This window comes from Pelmatolapia mariae, linkage group LG7, assembly GCF_036321145.2.
Source record: "Pelmatolapia mariae isolate MD_Pm_ZW linkage group LG7, Pm_UMD_F_2, whole genome shotgun sequence".
In the NCBI taxonomy this organism is placed as follows: Eukaryota; Metazoa; Chordata; class Actinopteri; order Cichliformes; family Cichlidae; genus Pelmatolapia; species Pelmatolapia mariae.
The window spans coordinates 64,107,749-64,125,808 of NC_086233.1; the positions used below are offsets into that span (position 1 = coordinate 64,107,749).

An 18,060-nucleotide genomic window follows, 5' to 3' on the forward strand; every position below is an offset into this window, starting at 1 on the left:
CTTTTCAAACACAGGAAAATTCAGCATTCGGTGACTCGTGAGTGGACCATAAAAACTAGTGTTTAATGTCTCGACAGCCTCTAACACTCGATATTCCTGTTCTGAGGAGCATCTGACGTTAAAAACACTCCCAAATCAAATGTGGAGCTTCCCAATGTGGTGACCCCCCCCCTCCGTTAAAGGAGCAGCCAAAACTAGCTTTATGGCAGATTATGACAATACTGTGGTTTCTCACGCTGCTGCTGCTACCATTACACTGGTGGACGTACCACAGTTTTGCTTGAATCATTAAAGAAGACAGAGATTGCACTCTCTACTGCAAAATGCATAAAACGAATTTATGGTCATCACTGGCGTCTAGAAATCATTAGTATATGCATGTCTTTATTTGTAAAGCCCTAAACTGCTAATAGTTCACATCCCTTTGCTGAAACATTAGCAGAGCTTCTACTTGAAACAACAGCCTTGACTGAAATGAGCCCCAACACAGCTTCAGGCCTGAGACACTTTAAAGTTTTACTAACTATATTTGCAGTATTAGTACTGTTACATCCCCCAGGAGGATGTTGGTTTTCTTCTGTGAACTAATGCCTTATGTTCTGTCTAGGCTCACCTCCTCAGTCCTGATTGGATGCTGCTCAGAGAATACACTAATTACCAACCAGCAGAGCACTATATAATGCCTGTGGAGCTGTGTAATGCAGTCTGAACTAGAACTTTAATGCTAGCAGGAAATAAACCTTTTAAAACCATCTTGACTCCTCCTTCACTATTTTACCTTTATGTTAGTCCCTCCTAACCCCTAGACTAGCCTGGGGATGTAACAGTACTTTGGAATAATTGTGGCCTTGTGTCTTGGCTGGTTGACTGGAGTAAAGGATTTTTACTGTTTGGATCTTCATTATTCCCATTGTCCATGAAGGAGCCTTCCTGACCAATAAAGCTGAGCTAAGCATCGTGTAATCTTCTATTATTAAAGCTTTATTTCATTCAAGTAACTAAAACAACCCGGCGTTAGTTTTATCTGTCTGTTGATGTTTGGAAACCACGTGCACAAATCAATTCAGCCCCATAATATATATATATATATATATGTATATATATATATATATATATATATATATATATATATATATATATATATATATATATATATGTCCATGTGTCTACAGCTCAGCCAGAACTGTGTAGGAGGACAGTTTTTAAAGTTGTTGTTACCAGTTTGACAGAATAATTCATCAGCAGGTAAAGCTGGCTACGGTAAGTCTTAACAAATTTATTAGAAAACCTTATTGGAGTTCCTGTCATAAAGAGAAGACACAAATATATAGGAAATCTGTCAAGAACTCGTTTAAAACAAAAAAAATGAATTTATTTTTAAATCCAAATCCTTTTTCTAAGTTCAGGAATGAAGTAAAAAACTAATTTGGCAATTTAATTAATAATTATTACCTTAATTACATTCGAAAATGCATGGATAACAACAACAATAATTATATCTTAAATTATTAAAAATTGCTAATATGTTGGTTAATATGACAATAAAATGACACCTGGTTCAGTTTAAGCGTGTAAAAAGTGCGCACGATGTTATAATTACTACGTTGTGCAAACTTGTATACTTATAATTACATTAAATAAACAAAAAAATAAATACAACTAAATTTTTCAGGAAAGGAAAGCCGAATAGTTTAAACAACCAATATTTGAACTGTGAGTTACAGTTTTTCACGTTTCTGTTCAGCTCTGAAAGTTAAACTGTGACGTTCTCCGGTAAGATATAATTTACAGCCTTTTACCAGCAGATGGCAGCATTGCACCTCGAATCGCAGAATCCACACTTCAAACGGCCAGAATATCACTGAAAAACAAAACAACTGATTTGTCGGACGCCCCCATTAAGAAAACACAGTCTGTGACTCAGTCTGATCCCACTTTCACTCGTTTGAACTAATCATAGCTGCTGCTCCAGTCTGCATCATCCACGTATCCCTTCCTACCTTCATCCATCTGCTCTTTCCTTTTTTCATCTGTTCATCTTTCATCCTTTGTTTTTTCTTCCTTCCACACATTTTTTTTCAGTTGCCAAAATAAATGACTTTTCATGGGAAACTGTTCAAAAAATGCATAGAATAAAAAATGAGGAGATGATAATGACGATTTGTGTCTACATGCCTCTGGGTGGTAATAACTTCCTGTAACTGTAATATAACCAAGCAAAACAAACAAGGGAGGTGTTGAGAAGTTACATGAAATATAGCAAAAAAACAGCCTTATTTCATACTTTTGTAAAGGGAAGTGTGTTTGATGTGGGTCGTGTGTGTGTGTGCCATTAGCTTCCTCAGTGAGTGTTATGCTTCCACTCCAATAAGACGTTATGTTTTGATCAACGTGGGAACCTGCTTTGATAACATTTCCTTTCTGTGTAAAGTTATTATATCTTTAATGTAAATAATGACTTTTATGTATTATTTAAGTAGGGACCCGTTAAAGACTGGAAAAAGGAGCAGAGACAGGAGAGGAAGAGGAAAATGAGCACAAAGGGGTGAAATGAGGAAAAATAAACAAGGAGAGAACAAAAGGAGGAAGGCAGAGAGAGAGAGGGGGGAGCTGTCTGTGGGCTGAAAAGACGTGGGCTGTTATTTTATTTCCTCTGTGGGTACACAACAACAGCGCTGTCTGTCTGAGCTGCTGACACAGCAGAACTAGGAAGAGACATTTTACACTCACACACTCCCAAATGCACACATGCGCGCACCCACACATGCATTCACATACACATGTGTGCTGTTCAATGTCATTCACATGTAGCTCAAACAAATGGACTCGACTGTACGCGTCTTTGTCTTCGAAAAATAGAAAACAGTGTGATTGTGTGAACAGCCATTGTGCGATTGTAAATGTGTGTTTGTGTGTCACAATCTGTCCTTTAAAAAGTCTTCAGCGCTGCTGGGTTGTGTTAAAACCTTACAAACATGTAAAAATGTGCTTAAAATCTTCCACTGACATTGACTGATGTGTACGTGTGTGTGTGTGTGTGTGTGCACGTGTGTGTGTGCACGTGTGTGTGTGTGTGTGTGTCCCTGGAGTCTTGCAGTGATCTGGGTTTAATTTGACCAGTCAGGCGGTCGAAGCCAGGGCTTCAGCAAATATATGTGCGTGTGTGTTTGTGTGTGTGTGTGTCTGAGGGGTGGGTTGGCCTTTGTGTTGAGGTGAGGCAGAGATCAATGCTGAGGCAAACAGAAAGGTTGAGACAAAACTCGCCATCCTCTCTGCCTTTCACTGCTCCTCCTCACTTTAACTCATCTCTCTCTCTTCTTTTACCTCAGCCTCTCCAATCCTTTCCTCTTTATATATCTATATATCTCTATATATCTATATATCTATATATCTCTATATATCTATATATCTCTATATATCTCTATATATCTATATATCTCTATATATCTATATATCTCTATATATCTATATATCTATATATATCTATATATCTCTATATATCTATATATATCTATATATCTCTATATATCTATATATCTATATATATCTATATATCTCTATATATCTATATATCTCTATATATCTCTATATATCTATATATCTCTATATATCTATATATCTATATATATCTATATATCTATATATTTCTATATATCTCTATATATCTATATATCTCCATATATCTATATATATCTATATATATCTATATATCTCTACATATCTATATATCTATATATCTCTATATATCTCTATATCTCTATATATCTCTATATATCTATATATCTCTATATATCTATATATCTCTATATATCTCTATATATCTATATATATCTATATATATATATCATATATCTATATATCTATATATATCTATATATATCTATATATCTCTATATATCTATATATCTATATATATCTCTATATATCTATATATATCTATATATCTATATATATCTCTATATATCTATATATCTATATATATCTATATATATCTATATACCTCTATATATCTATATATATCTATATATCTATATATATCTATATATCTATATATCTCTATATATCTATATATCTATATATATATATTTGTGCATGTGGAGAAAATCAGTAAAGAGGAAAGTTTGATTGATCACAAACTAATCACCACAGCTGAGGCTCAGCTGCATACAGCCCAACTAAACAAAAGGCTTCCAGGGAAAACAAAAGTAAGGTTAGTAAGGTTAGCGATCCATCTCCAGCAACACCCTGTGTCTGTCTGTCACATATGCATCTGTGTAAAACACAAAGAATAGTAGACCAAGTATGTTTAATGCTAATGTGTGTGTTACAGACATATAGGAAAATTTGGATCTTACTGCGTAGCCAATTCTATAAAAACCATCATTCACTCATTTTTTAACACAAACACAGTGCAAATTCAAATAAATGAAAACATTCTTTAGATAAAACAACAAATTTCATCAACAAAAGTAAATAAAGTTACATGTAAATAAATAAATAAAAACAAATGAATGAATGCACATGGTTTATGAATAACTCATTCAACGCTCACACAACCTTTCTACAACTCACGGCATCACTCTTGGACACAGCGTTACCAAAACGTAAATACAACATGGCAAACCACCACAAACACCATGCTCATCAAATAAAAGCCTTTTCTCTGAACCCATGGACTTGATGCTCGCTAACACTGGAACACATTTTCTAAAGTTGCAGATTACTTCTATGATAACGCACGTGTAAAAGTACTTAACATACTGACGTTAGCAGACGATATACGACACTCACTCATTAATTTCAAATTTCCACACAACAACTCGAAATCATCTCAGAGCATGACCGAACAGTCGTTACTCATCTTACATTGCGTTTTGAATCACTTTAATAACACAAAATGTTTTTCAGTACCGGTGGGTTAATAAAGAGGACACCGAAATTAGCTTCTCACTCGGGCCAGCTCATGTAAGCTGAGCTGCACATGTGCCTTTAGCTATAGGCTCTCTAGTAGTTCCACAGCAGTACAAGAGCGCCATCTGCTGACACACTGAGGTATAACGTTGTTAACCCTAACATATATATACTAAGTGACCTAACAAACCCAGGCAAGACAGGTGAGCACACGTAAACCCAAGGAGGAGGAGCCCCAGCTGGAGGTAGAACCCTCTTGTTGAGAGGTGTCAGTGCCAACAGCCAGAGGGCGGGGCTTACAACACCAACTGTCTGCCATCTATAATCCAGTTTTGAGATCCTTCCCAGACGCCTTAACGCCTACTCACATCCTGGACCGTTTGACCTCAGGAAATCACATGATAGGGTGGGGCTAAGTCTCACAACAGGTCCACCTGAAACCTTGGCTGATTGTGACCACACGTCGGCTCGTGTGATTAGGTAGAGGATCAATAGGGGGTCCATGACCCTCTTGGGGGAACACTCCCAGAGGGCTTAAATCTGGGACTCTCCACCAGTCGCTCTTAGAACTGAAGAAGCTTCTCGGATTAAACGTCTTCAAGCAACTTAATTAAAGAAGTCCAGACGCTTTTCCTTCTAAGCTCCTTAGACTACGATGATCTGGATGACTGAGAACCTTCACAGATATAATCAACAAGATATTTCTTCTTCTTCCTCGTTTTGATGATGGTGATGTAAAGTTTAGCACATTGGTCCATAAGCCGTCAACTGGATTGAAGTGTGATGACTGTCAAAGCTTTCACATTTATCAGACTGTTAGGTGATGCCTCGTGCCCTTTAGATGGGGCTTTATTATGCTGGACATGTTAACTCCTGTTGTGGTAGAAATGTTTTATCACAGGATGAAAGTGGTCAATCAGAAACAGATTGGCAGTGACTGTTTCAGATCAGGAGACGAGTGGATCCAAACCAGGCCACTATAATGTCACCTGGTGTCTTTACTGTAGGGTCAAGGGTTCACAGTTTCCTTTCTGCTCTGTCCTCTGTACATCCACCCAGCAGGTTTTACTTGACTGATGCTCATTACTAATAAGTTCTCTATAGATCTTTGAGTGAGCGCACATGTGTGTTTGGGCCATGCCGATTTACTCCACCGCTGTATTTGCATCTGTACAGTAAGTGTGTGTGTGTTCAGTCTAGAAGGAGAGTGATAATGGTGGTTTATGTGTGTGTATGTGTACTGTACAAGGTCATGCTTCAGGGTTTCAATGCTGACACACACACACACCTGTAACACTCTGTCTGATCATGTGACTAACTGTCATGGCAACTGTCACCAAGCACAATGATTGATCAAAGACCTGCGTGACAGGAGGAGGCAGAACAAATCTTCATTTTCTCTCTGTCTCACACACACACACACACACACACACACACACACACACACACACACACACACACACACACACACAACCCCGTTCAGCTATCTTAGTGAGGACCCTCATTGACATAATGGTTTCCCTAGCCCCTTACCCTAACCCTAACCATTAAAAATGAATGCCTAACCCTAACCCTTACCCTAAACCTAACCATAACCTAATTGTAACCCTGACACTAAAACCCCATTTTGAGCCTCAAAAATGCCTTCAAAAATGTGAGGACCGGGTTGTGTGTCCTCACAAGTGGCTGCTGGTTCTCACAAGTATAGTAGAATGCAGATTTCGGTCCTCACAAAGATAGCTAGACAGGAACACACACACACACACACACACACACACACACACACACACACACACACACACACACACACACACACACACACACACACACACGGACAGTATCAAACACCTAAAGAGAAACAATTCAGTTTTATTACCTATTCATACTCCACAGATACAAAGTCTCTACTGGCTGATGTGCAGACGTGTGATCAAACTAATTTCAGTCGCAGCAGTTTACGCTGATTAGCTGATTTTATTCTGTGGCTTCACATTTTATCAAAAGTGTTTTGTATTCTTATGAACTGCATGTCACAGTAAGCCGAGCTCATTTCCTATAATTTAGATATTTTGGCTCCAGTGAGGCCTAACCTTGTTCCAGACCTTCTCTGATATGTTCAATAATTAGATCTCTTGTTGTGGCCACTCATCAATGTTTTCCTCAATGAAAAAAATAATTCAGCCTAATGAGCTCAGTAGGTGGTATCAGAGGCATTAAAAGACAGGTGTGGCACAAAGTATGTGTATCCTTAAAAAAGCTACAAGAGATTTTTTATAATGGTAACATTTGCTTTTTCTGAACAGCTGAACCAGGCAACACATCACCCAGTTCAGCAGTGCAAACATGTAGAGTGTTAATGGTGTTACCATAGTAAAATGTACCCATATATGGCTAGTGGGTGTTTTTGACTTACTGTATTCCTAATGTAAATTAGCACCACATTTGCTTAGTGCTGTAACTGTGTATTTCTCTAACCTGTCATGGTCTGGGCGAGTCTGAGTAACTTTCCACAGCATCAGCTCTCCTCCTCTGGGTGGAGCCCTTCTTGCCCCTCCCCGTTCCTCAGCTGCAGGCAATTATTCTGGCAGTATTTAGGAGCAGCGCACACAATGAGTCTTCGCCAGATTGTCTGCTAACCTCAGTTAGTTCACAGCCTCATGTTTCTGTGTATCTCTCAGTGTGCATTACTTACCTCTCTTCCTGTCTCCTAGTCGGTACCTGGACTCGTCATCCAAACCCTGCCATAGCCACGCTTCTGGATTCCGGTCAGCTGCTGCTTAATCCTTTTCAGGCAAACTGCCATTCTCACCTGCCTGCCTCCCTGCGCACCCGTAAAGGACTCAGTACTGCCCGGACCTCGCCTCACCTCCACCTCCAGCTTATCCCTGCCTGCGAACACGTAAGCCATCTCAGCTTATAAAACTGGGAAACTCTCACAACTCCTTGGACCGTTCTGATTATCCTCTCCTTTGTTTCAGTGCCCCTGGTCTGCCACAGTTTCCACCTGCCCCACTCCAGCCCTCAGCAGTTTAGTGACCTGACAGTTCCATGCTTACCCTAAGCCCCGCACTTCACAGACACCACGCTTTTGCACAAAGTTTAATCTTGTTTTTTTTTCTTGAGTATCTAAGTTAGAAATTCTTGTAAATAAAAGTTTTCGTTTTTGCAAATCACTTCAAGCCTCCGGTCTTTTGGTTCTGCGCATGAGTCCATTCCACTTCACGGGCCTCTGAGCCATGACATAACCTTTATTTAAACAGGAAGATCCCATTGAGATTAAAAAACTCTTTTTCAAGGGAGACCTGGCCAAGATAGGCAGCAGCAATGTATATTCATCAAGATGGGGGCTTGGTGCTTTTAGTCGCTGAGATGTTACAAACAGGGCTCTAGGATGGCTCCAGATTCCAAAGACTTCCCTCTAGAAGAAAATTGGTGCTCTCAAGAACTGAAATATCTGACATTGCTGCTCCGGCAGCCACTTTGGTGATTCAATTCAGTTCAATTCTTTATTTCAAAAAGTTGATTCTGTTCATCTGGACGTAGCGTTTTCAGTGGGAGAAATGTTTCGTCATCGTTCAAGTGACTTCTTCAGTCTCAGCTGACTGCAGGTTTCCAACCTTATAAACAGTACCTTTGCATAATGACTGAAACCAGCCCACTGAAGGAACAAAGGGCTGGGAGGTCAGTTCCTTCATCATAATTTTGCAAATTCTCATGACCATTGATCAACAACCACTGATCCAGGCCCACTGATCAATGGCCATGAGTACCATTCACAGAGAGTTGGGGAATGGCTGCAATCACAGCATCTGCAACCACAACTTTTTGCGATTTACTTACCTGGATGATTGAGAATGCATCAAGACGTTCAATTCTTTATATTGAACTGAACTGAAGGTGCTTTATATTGTAAGGTAGACCCTACAATAATACATACAGAGAAAAACCCAACAATCATATGACCCCCTGTGAGCAAGCACTTTGGCGACAGTGGGAAGGAAAAACTCCCTTTTAACAGGAAGAAACCTGCAGCAGAACCAGGCTCAGGGAGGGGCGGGGCCATCTGTCACGACCGGGACTGTGATGCACACTGGACAGTTGTTGAGCAGGTATTAAAAAAAGTAAAAATCTGCTTACAAAGTTACCAAAGAACCCAGAGTGGAGTTAAAGCTGAGCATTTGCCAACCCCAGTCCAGCAGCCTTCAGCAGGCAGTGATGAGCAGGCTGGGGTTGAGTTGTCTAATGATTTAAATAAGACTCTTAAAGATTATACAGATGTGTCTTTTTTCTCACAGGACAGAACTTTTGTAACTTTCTATATTTCTATATTTAACAAGAATGTTGCAACAGTATAAAAATAACATGTTTAAAAGTCTCTATAAGCTATTTTCATGTTTTTTTATGGATGTATGTCTACTTTCATTTTTGCTACATACAAGAGGAATGTTACCATTTTGCAGGGAATAACAAAGACCACCGTAATTGATTTGGCCATTGCCATGGTAATACCACATGCCTGAACAAGCGTGTTAGAAATAGTAAAAATTAATTTTCACACTTGGCTAATTCTGTTTGTTTTTTTCTTTTTTGACATCATGAGGCCGGACTTCATCAGAATTCACCTAAAAAGGTGTTACCATTTATTTTACAGCATAAAAGATCTCCGAGTGCTCACTTCCACCGTGCACTGAACAATCTTCTGTGTAGAAGATCGTCTACAATGACTCAGATAAACGGGGTTGATCATGTCACCTAGCATCTCATTTTACCTTACTCTTCCTTGCAGCTATGTTATTCAAAACTAAATCAACCAAAAGCAAAATCTCATGTGAAACATAATCTCATCAACGTGTGGTGATTCCATAATGTCTGTTTAAATATTGCTGGAAGAATCTTAAACACAGCTGCAGATCCCAGACAGATGTGTGTAATAAAGTCCTGTGAAGTTAAAAACATATATTGTGTACAAAGATTTCAGAGGTAACCCATGAACACATCTGTGGGCTTACACGTGCAAAGACCTGTGATAATTAGAAATGTGCTTTTTGCTGTAAGGTAAAAATACTTGAATAACAATGACAGAGAGATAAACTGTTCTGACTCTATAACACACTTTTGAATCTTGTGTTGTAACAAAATTTAATATTCTGTATTTTCCATTTGAATTACTGACAGAGATCAGAACCAGTACCAATATGTTTTTTCCTATTTCTGGTCCTTATCCTGAGAAAATGTCACCGAGTTTATTTACAGATGAGATAAAAATCTGAATCTTTCAGTCAAACTGTGTTTTCAGCTTATTAGAAGGAATATATTTTCATGCTTTATGTTGTGCTGTCATAGATTCTTTTTGAGGAAACAAAGAAAAGTTTCAGAACAGGCAGAGTTATAAAGCTGCTCCACCAAAAGTCATTTGGAGTATTTTCAGTATGTTAAATCAGAGAGTGGTCTGGCCTGTGGGATATACAGCTGACACAGGAAACTCCAGCCTTGGTGTCATGTTCATTTTTGATAACTTCAGATCACAAGCAGACAAGCCTGTCCACTTTTTGCTGTCTTCTGTATTTGTCATTGGAAAATCTGGTGCATTTAACTCCAACATTTTTCTACTGGGTGGCTAAATTTAATCCCTAAATAGTTTATGCCTTCTGGTTTCCACTTAAAAGGAGCAGGAGCCAGTGACTGGAAACATAAAATTATTCAGTGTAATGGCCAACTATTTCTATAATTCAGTTTGGACTCCATAAAACTCCAAATCTAATGACTCGTGTTCATTTTGTGGTTTCGTTGAACAAACTATCCTGGTAAGCAGAAAAAACACAGTGTTGTTATAACTACTTCTTATTCTGCAGATGAATTACTACAAAATTAAAAGAATTCAACAAAAATAATCTTATGACTTGAACATGAAGGACACCCTTGGAGAAAGGTGTGGATATTAATGACCTCTCTGTCACCTGCCTGTGGGTGTCGAGTGTGTCTTCCTCAAGCTTCCTCGGGTTAGGGGAGCTTATCTCAGCCGTTCCTGTACACTTTCTTTGAGGGCTACTGTCCCTAATGTTATGACCACTTGGACTTTACCATCCAGTTGTTCCTTCAGCGGCTGTGTCGACCACAAAGCACACACCATCCTGCTGTTCTCGTCCCCCTTCACGTTCTTCCAATGCGAACTTCTAACCCACAGTGGCACAGACGTCCTGTAAACTATCCCAGCAGCGTGAGCTTCTCAGTAGGTATGTTGTCAGTGGATGATGCCGTCAGTCAGTGCACTGGAAACTTCTATTCATTTTCTCTCCAAGCAGGAATGAATGTTCTGTGTTTTTCCTGAAGTTTATATTCGTAGGTAGTATGAGTGTGTACTAAGACGTGTACTACGACATGCTTAGTGCAGACTCTGCTATCTCTGAGGGAAGTGGTCTAGCGGCCTGGCTTTTCTGCCTTCTAATTCATTGTTCCATACATAATGGGATGGCTCCCGGAGCACAGAGTGAATTAACAAGAGGAATAACCAAATATAAAATGACAAAATGTTACTGGTGGTGTAAAGGTTAGAACTGTTGGCTGAATTTTCCAAGCTTGAAACTTTTAATTAAACATATCTTTCATAACTCACCCATCTATTTCTTAGAATTTAGCCAGTGAAATATCAGAACTAATGGTCATTTATTTTCAAAGAGTCTGGCTATGAAAAAACCACATAATTCATCTATTCAGCCTTGATGTTGAATGGAAGATGACTCACACATTATTTATGAATTGCAGTTCTTCTTATTACAGATGTGACGGTGCACACTTCTGCAGGAAACATCCTTTTAGAGTTTTGGATTAGAAACTGAATTAATGATGGTTATTTGCTGTGGGTTGTGACAGAATGATTAAAAAAACGGTGAAATTTGGAACATTTGAACTAAACTCTGACTGTATCGTGTCTTTGCTGTTTCTCCTCTCTGTGAAAGCTTGTCTGGTTTTACTCCATGATCTGAAGCCATACAGTTGCACAGTATTACCCGTCAGCATCTCATATTCTCAGTGTAAGTGTTACAGGCACCGAGCTAAAGGGATTCTTATCAGCCTAGGATATTTCTCCATTCTCTTCAAAGACATATGGGAGCTTTATTCACACCAGCCGGTGAGCGACAGGACTAATGTGTCACATTTCAGGAGGTGATGACTGATCTAGACCATATAGAACATTTGGTAGCACTTCATAATGCAGCCTGTGATTTCACTTGTAATCCCCTCAGATGTAACGTAGAGTTTCACTGTGTATTTGTCCTGAAAACAGGGTGTACTTTTATGTACTTACAAATATTTGCAATGCAGGTACAACAGAATCTGAATTAGTGGGTATTCTAGTGGAAGAACAATATTTTTCCATCTTATGTGAAACACTCTGTCTGTGGGTTCCAGTCATATTCTGGAGGGGCTTAACCCTCTGTGGTAAAGGAACAACGTCATTGTTTGACTGAAACAGTTTAAATGGTCCATGTGTGGCATAAAGAACAGGTGGTGGTGTCACAGTCTCAAACCACTGACCTGACTGTACTGAAAGATTTCAGGTGTGTCAGTGCAGAACTGCTATTAACACCGGGGCGATACAAGAAGCAGCCAAACCTGCACTATGATGCTAAAGTCCACCTTAAAGTGCCACTGATGGCTGTGAATGCTACCTCTAAAAATGTTCCTGGCTCCAATTGAGCCTGGCATGAAAAACATCATTATGACCTGAAATGTTAACCTAATCATGTTGGAAATGATTGTTCTGATAATAAGAGCTGGGGTTTAAAGAAGGCTCTGCTGTCTGCCGAGCATCCTGCTGCTCTCCAGCTCCGGCTCACGAACTGGGTCCGTCTTGGACTTTTGAAGCTTCTATTCAAAGACACTGATGGGAGGCTGTTACACAAAGTTTCACTGAGTTTATGTCTTATACTTTACAGTACAGCTGGAGTAGCTAACATTAATTAATGCGTGGTGTTTCAGGTAAGCCAGTCACTCAGTATGAGGCTGATTTTGATTCCCAAAGTTTGACAGACAACAGCATGTCTTTATCCTGTCTTCCTTCTCTCACCCCAACCAATCACAGCAGATGGCCCCGCCCCTCCCTGAGCCTGGTTCTGCCGGAGGTTTCTTCCTGTTAAAAGGGAGTTTTTCCTTCCCACTGTCGCCAAAGTGCTTGCTCATAGGGGGTCATATGACTGTTGGGTTTTTCTCTGTATGTATTATTGTAGGGTCTACCTTACAATATAAAGCACCTTGAGGCGACTGTTGTTGTGATTTGGCGCTGTATAAATAAAGTTGAATTGAATTGACTGTCTTACAACACCAATAAAGGAATAAATGTTCACAAGTAATGACGCGTTTTAGTAAAGTTATCTTTTGGAATATGGTTCATAATTTTAGGGAGGCAGAGTGACATCACAATTTTAAGTTAAAGGACAAATGATTGGCTTAGAGAAGGCAGGGAGGAGAGAGAATCATTCAGTGTTTAAGGAAAACATCAAACTGAGCAGCAGCAGCCCATAATATCAGGAGGAACAGAAACAGACAGATCGTCTACAGATAAGCTTCAATTTGTTAAACATATGCAACAAATGAGGTCCTACAGTTTAAAAGACAAAACATGCACTTTATTCATTTCCTGTGTTTTCTGATGTGACATCAGGATTTTTCTGTGTGCTCCAAAAACAAACCATAAAAATCACAGTTAGCGTCTGTAAGACGTGGAAATACCAAAGTCAAGCTTTAGTACACTCAGCATTATTCCACCCTTTGTACTGTACAGCATATAAACTTACTTGCAACTGCTAATTATTGATTTAATCACTGAACCATCTTGCTTTTATCAGATTCTATCTCTCTAATATGTGTGTGACAGATATGATAACTGATATAATTGTCATGGCCTGGGTCTGATGACCCAGAGCGCATGTATTTTTTGTATATGTTTTTCCATATGTTATGTGTTTGGTGGTTTTCTCTCCCTTTGTCCTTTCTCCCTGTGTTCTCCCGGATGTTTTGGGGTCGCTGAGGGGACTGCGACCCGGAAGTGTTCCCACACTGGAAGCTGCCGCACCTGACGCTCATTAGCCCTCACCAGCTGCAGCTGATAGCTTCATGGGGAGCGTCTTATTTAAGAAGGTGGCGGAGCTCCAGTCGGCGCGGGATTATACTAAGTCGAACCTGTTAAGTACCTCCGTAGATTAGTGTGTGTGAACGGCTTCACTACTAAAGGCTGCCTGCTGAGCTGTGTGTGTTTTTGTGTCACCAGGAGTCGGGAGTCAGGAACGTCGTCACGAGGGGAAATCACGGAGTGGAATCGGGTTTTTGGAGTTGTCACCTTTTCACTGCTATGGACACGCGCACTGTGTGGGATTAATAGAGGAATCGCCACAGGAGTCACAGTGCTTGAATTGTATATAGTTGTCATTTTCTGTCCACTCACCACAAATAAATCCACTGTCCTTCACTAGAGTCTCGCGTTTGGGCCCTACTTTCCATATAACTCCACGGTCTGCCGTCGCAGCCCGTGACAATAATACTGACATCTCACTTTCAAGCAAGTGATGAGAAAAGTTCCTCTCTTCCTTAAAGTGATTTGGAAGATTCATTAATTCCTTTCACTCTGGTGAACAAAGATTTTTGGCTGCACTCGAACATTTTGGAAGCCCTCCTGAGCATGATTCACAGATTACTGAAGAATACGGGATCTGATCTAATCTGCGAGTCCTTCTTTTAACAGGCGGCCAGTGGGAGTTAAGCTCCAGGTGAGGGGATAAAAGAACGAACTGGGAGAGAAGTCGCTTTTAATGTTAACACCCTAACGCGATTATATCTCAAGAAACATACAAAAATATGTGTTCACAAGTGGTCTTTGCAATCTTATCTGCGGACTCCAGAATCGTCCGAACGTGCCGAGTTATCAATTCTACGTTACTCACAATTACTTTTCTGGGTATCTGTTCCAGAAGCGGCTGCAGAGGGACCTGCACTAAAGATAAAGCAAGCCTTTAAGGTGTTGTGATGGTGCTCGTTCCTTGCTGCACTGCTGTTTTGGGATATGCAATTTATAGGTTCTGAGAGGAGATGCTGAAATCATTTTTTGATGGATTCCAGCAGCACCGGTGCTGCCTGTGTCCGCTGACTGAAATACTGACTTGTACTATATGTGAAAGCCTGTTCTGTATGTTGCATGACTCAGAAGGTAACTTTGCTGTTTGACACCGTCGAACTGAATGTTTCAGGCAGCTGATGTTCGTTCCACTTGTTCCTGTCTTTATTATTCCCTGCAGACTGGCATCTGATTCTTCCCCAACACCCTCCATACTGTTGTAGTTAATGTATGTGCATGTATGCTTGCGCGCCAAGAGCCTCCTGAGTCTTGCGGATGATCAGAGGAGGGATGCAATGTCACTTTGCTCAGGGTCTCTCATCTGTCTCCCCCGTCCTGCAGGTGCATTCATCCTGAACACACACGTGTAGACAGAAACAAACCTGGGCAAGCAAGACCTCTGATATATGTCATTTTTAAAGCGTGATCTTTTTTCCCTTCCCTCTCCTCTCAAGCTCATTGGCCTTTGATATTTCTCCTTTCTCTTGTTCTCCGTGTGCAACCTTTTCCTTCTTTCTGCATCACTCCTCTCCTCATATTTCCTTGTTGCTCGCGTTTCCATTCATACATCCTGATTTTGCTTTCTTGTTCATCTCTCCTGGTTTTAGAGGTGTTATCTTGTTCTCTGTTCTCCTGCTTTTGTAATACTCTGGGGAGCCATTTCTGGGATGTAGCTCACTTGTGTCCCTGCTACAAAATCCTTGATAGCAAAACAAATGAACTTAAATGGAGGCAGCGAAGAGGAGGAAGTGGGTTTGAACGTAGAAGCCTGCGAATGTGCTGCTTTAAAACGCATGTTCAGCTCTAGAAGCAGAGGGGTTCTATTCCATTTCACTAATTATTATATTTCATTACCTTACATGAATTTCAAAATAATAAAGGCCAGTGCTTTATACATCGAGCACTGGGAGCTGGAAATCCAGTTTTGATCACTTTCACGTGGACCTCAGACAGTGTCAAATTGACCTTCATGTCAAAAATCATCAGTGCTGAGGAGAGCTGGGTCTCCAGCTATGACCCAGACACCAAACAGCGATGTCAGTGTCCAAGGCCAAAAGCAGCACATCGGCTGGAGATTGTTTCAACAAGGGAGTGTCTGCATCGTTCTAATACCTTTATGAGTTTTGAATGTTCGTCCTACAACTGAATTGTTTAGATTAGCTGTTGTTCCCTCTCCATCCCTTTGTCTGTCTGCTCTTTATTCTCATCTTCCACCTATCCATTCATCATCCATCTGGCCAGCTACTTAGCTACACCTTTATCCCATCTCTCCCTCCCTCCGCCCATCGCCCATCCATCTCGCTCATTCTCTGTATCTGTTTCTGCACACATTTCTTCCTCCATCCACCCGTCTGTCTGTGTATTTTCCTCTGTGAGCTGTTGGCAGTGTTGCTAAAAGGCTGTCAGCTTTGACCTTTACCTGCAACCCACCACTCCCTCAAAACCACCACACACACACACACACACACACACACACACACACACACACACACACACACACACACACACACACACACACACACAGTCAGGAGGTAGAGGAGATTCGCTCACCTTGCCACTGTAAAGTCAAGAACTAAAGAACAAAGCAGCAAAAGAGCACATGAGGAGAAACTAAGATTTCTGAAGAAAAGGCAACAGAAAAGGAAAACAGCACAAAAAACACCAAAAGAAAAACTAGTAACCAAACCTGCACGGCTGCACTAGACAGACAGCAGCTATTGATTTTTGTCTGTAATATCAAAACTCCAATAAATGACCTTTTCTGATTTTGTGAGATTTGGCGTACAGCTGCAAAGATGCTGAAACAGACTTCACGGTATATGAAAAAATAATAATAATGATCAGATGTTTCTATTGTGTCGTGGCACATCTGCGGCTCCAGGTGTGGCACTTTGTTAAAAATAGACGAGGGCGACAAGAGAGTGAAAGTTAGAAATGCAAGGTAGGGAAACATCTGTAAGGACTGTGGCTCTGTTACAAATGCAAGGTGGATGCAGAGTGCTTTTACAGCGAGCGCTGCTGTTTATTTCAGGAGAATAATCCGACTGGTAATGCGACTGGACAGGTGTAAGCGTGTGCCGCTTTACACAGCTGTCAGCCTTCCTGCCGTATCACGTCGGTCATTTTTCAGAGGAAAGAGAGAGTGTGACCGGGACACTGCAGTGATTCACCTGCTAATGGACTGCTTCTCAACCTGTTAGGTAGAAACAACCCTAATGGCACTACAGCTGCAACATTTTGATTAGATCTTGACATCCATGTGCGACATCTCTGTTTTTCCTAATTGGATGTCATTAGTCTGTAAGAGCGAGCTCATTTCATGTTTCACATTTATCAACATCTTTTTTATGTATTTCAAACCAATTTACAGAAAAGAAAACTTGGTGGGATTTATCAGCATAGCTAATGTAGACTCAGAAGCACTGATCAGACAGCACTATTACACACGAGTCTATAATCCAGGTGTAAGCAGCCAATGAAGCAAACAAGGGGCAGGCAAAAGTTTGAGTTCAAAAAAACACAGTACAAGACTTGCTTGGGGCAAAGGCTACAGGCATCAGGCAAAAGCAGTTGTTACTGTTAGAGAGAGGACCGCGTTACAGGTAGAAAGCATCACCTTTAATAGCTGATGGTAAAAAAAGAGAAAGTCTAGTGAGCCACTTAAAACAGAATGAGGGCACTTCAGACAACAAAGGAGGAAAAAACAAAGAACAAAGAAAGACATTACCAAAATAAAACAGGAAATGGGATGAAATTCGGGACCATGACCACGACCGTGTTTGTTCCCCGTGAATACTCTTTCAGCAAAAAGTGCAAACTGTCCTAAAACGTTCGAGCACGTTTGGCTTTGACCTAGCTGTGCTAGAAAACTCACTGCGTTAACTTCATTTAGCATTTTAAGATTCTTCGTTATGCCAACATTTGTTCTGCTGGACAGCACTCTACTTCTAAAAGTTTATTTCTGCACAGCTTTGCTTCATCTGTCCGAGGGTTTCTCCTAAATGTTGGGGTGGGCCACAAAGGATACGCCTTCATGATCT

The 18,060-nt window shown here is 40.4% G+C and overlaps 1 long non-coding RNA gene across 1 annotated transcript; it reads left to right on the top strand.

Moving 5' to 3' along the window:
• The first annotated feature begins 7,066 nt into the window (after positions 1-7,066).
• On the top strand, positions 7,067-8,028 carry LOC134630241 (uncharacterized). Its single transcript, XR_010094261.1, has 3 exons — positions 7,067-7,552; positions 7,623-7,810; positions 7,890-8,028. It is a non-coding gene; the product is annotated as an uncharacterized LOC134630241 (long non-coding RNA).
• The last annotated feature ends 10,032 nt before the right edge of the window (positions 8,029-18,060 follow it).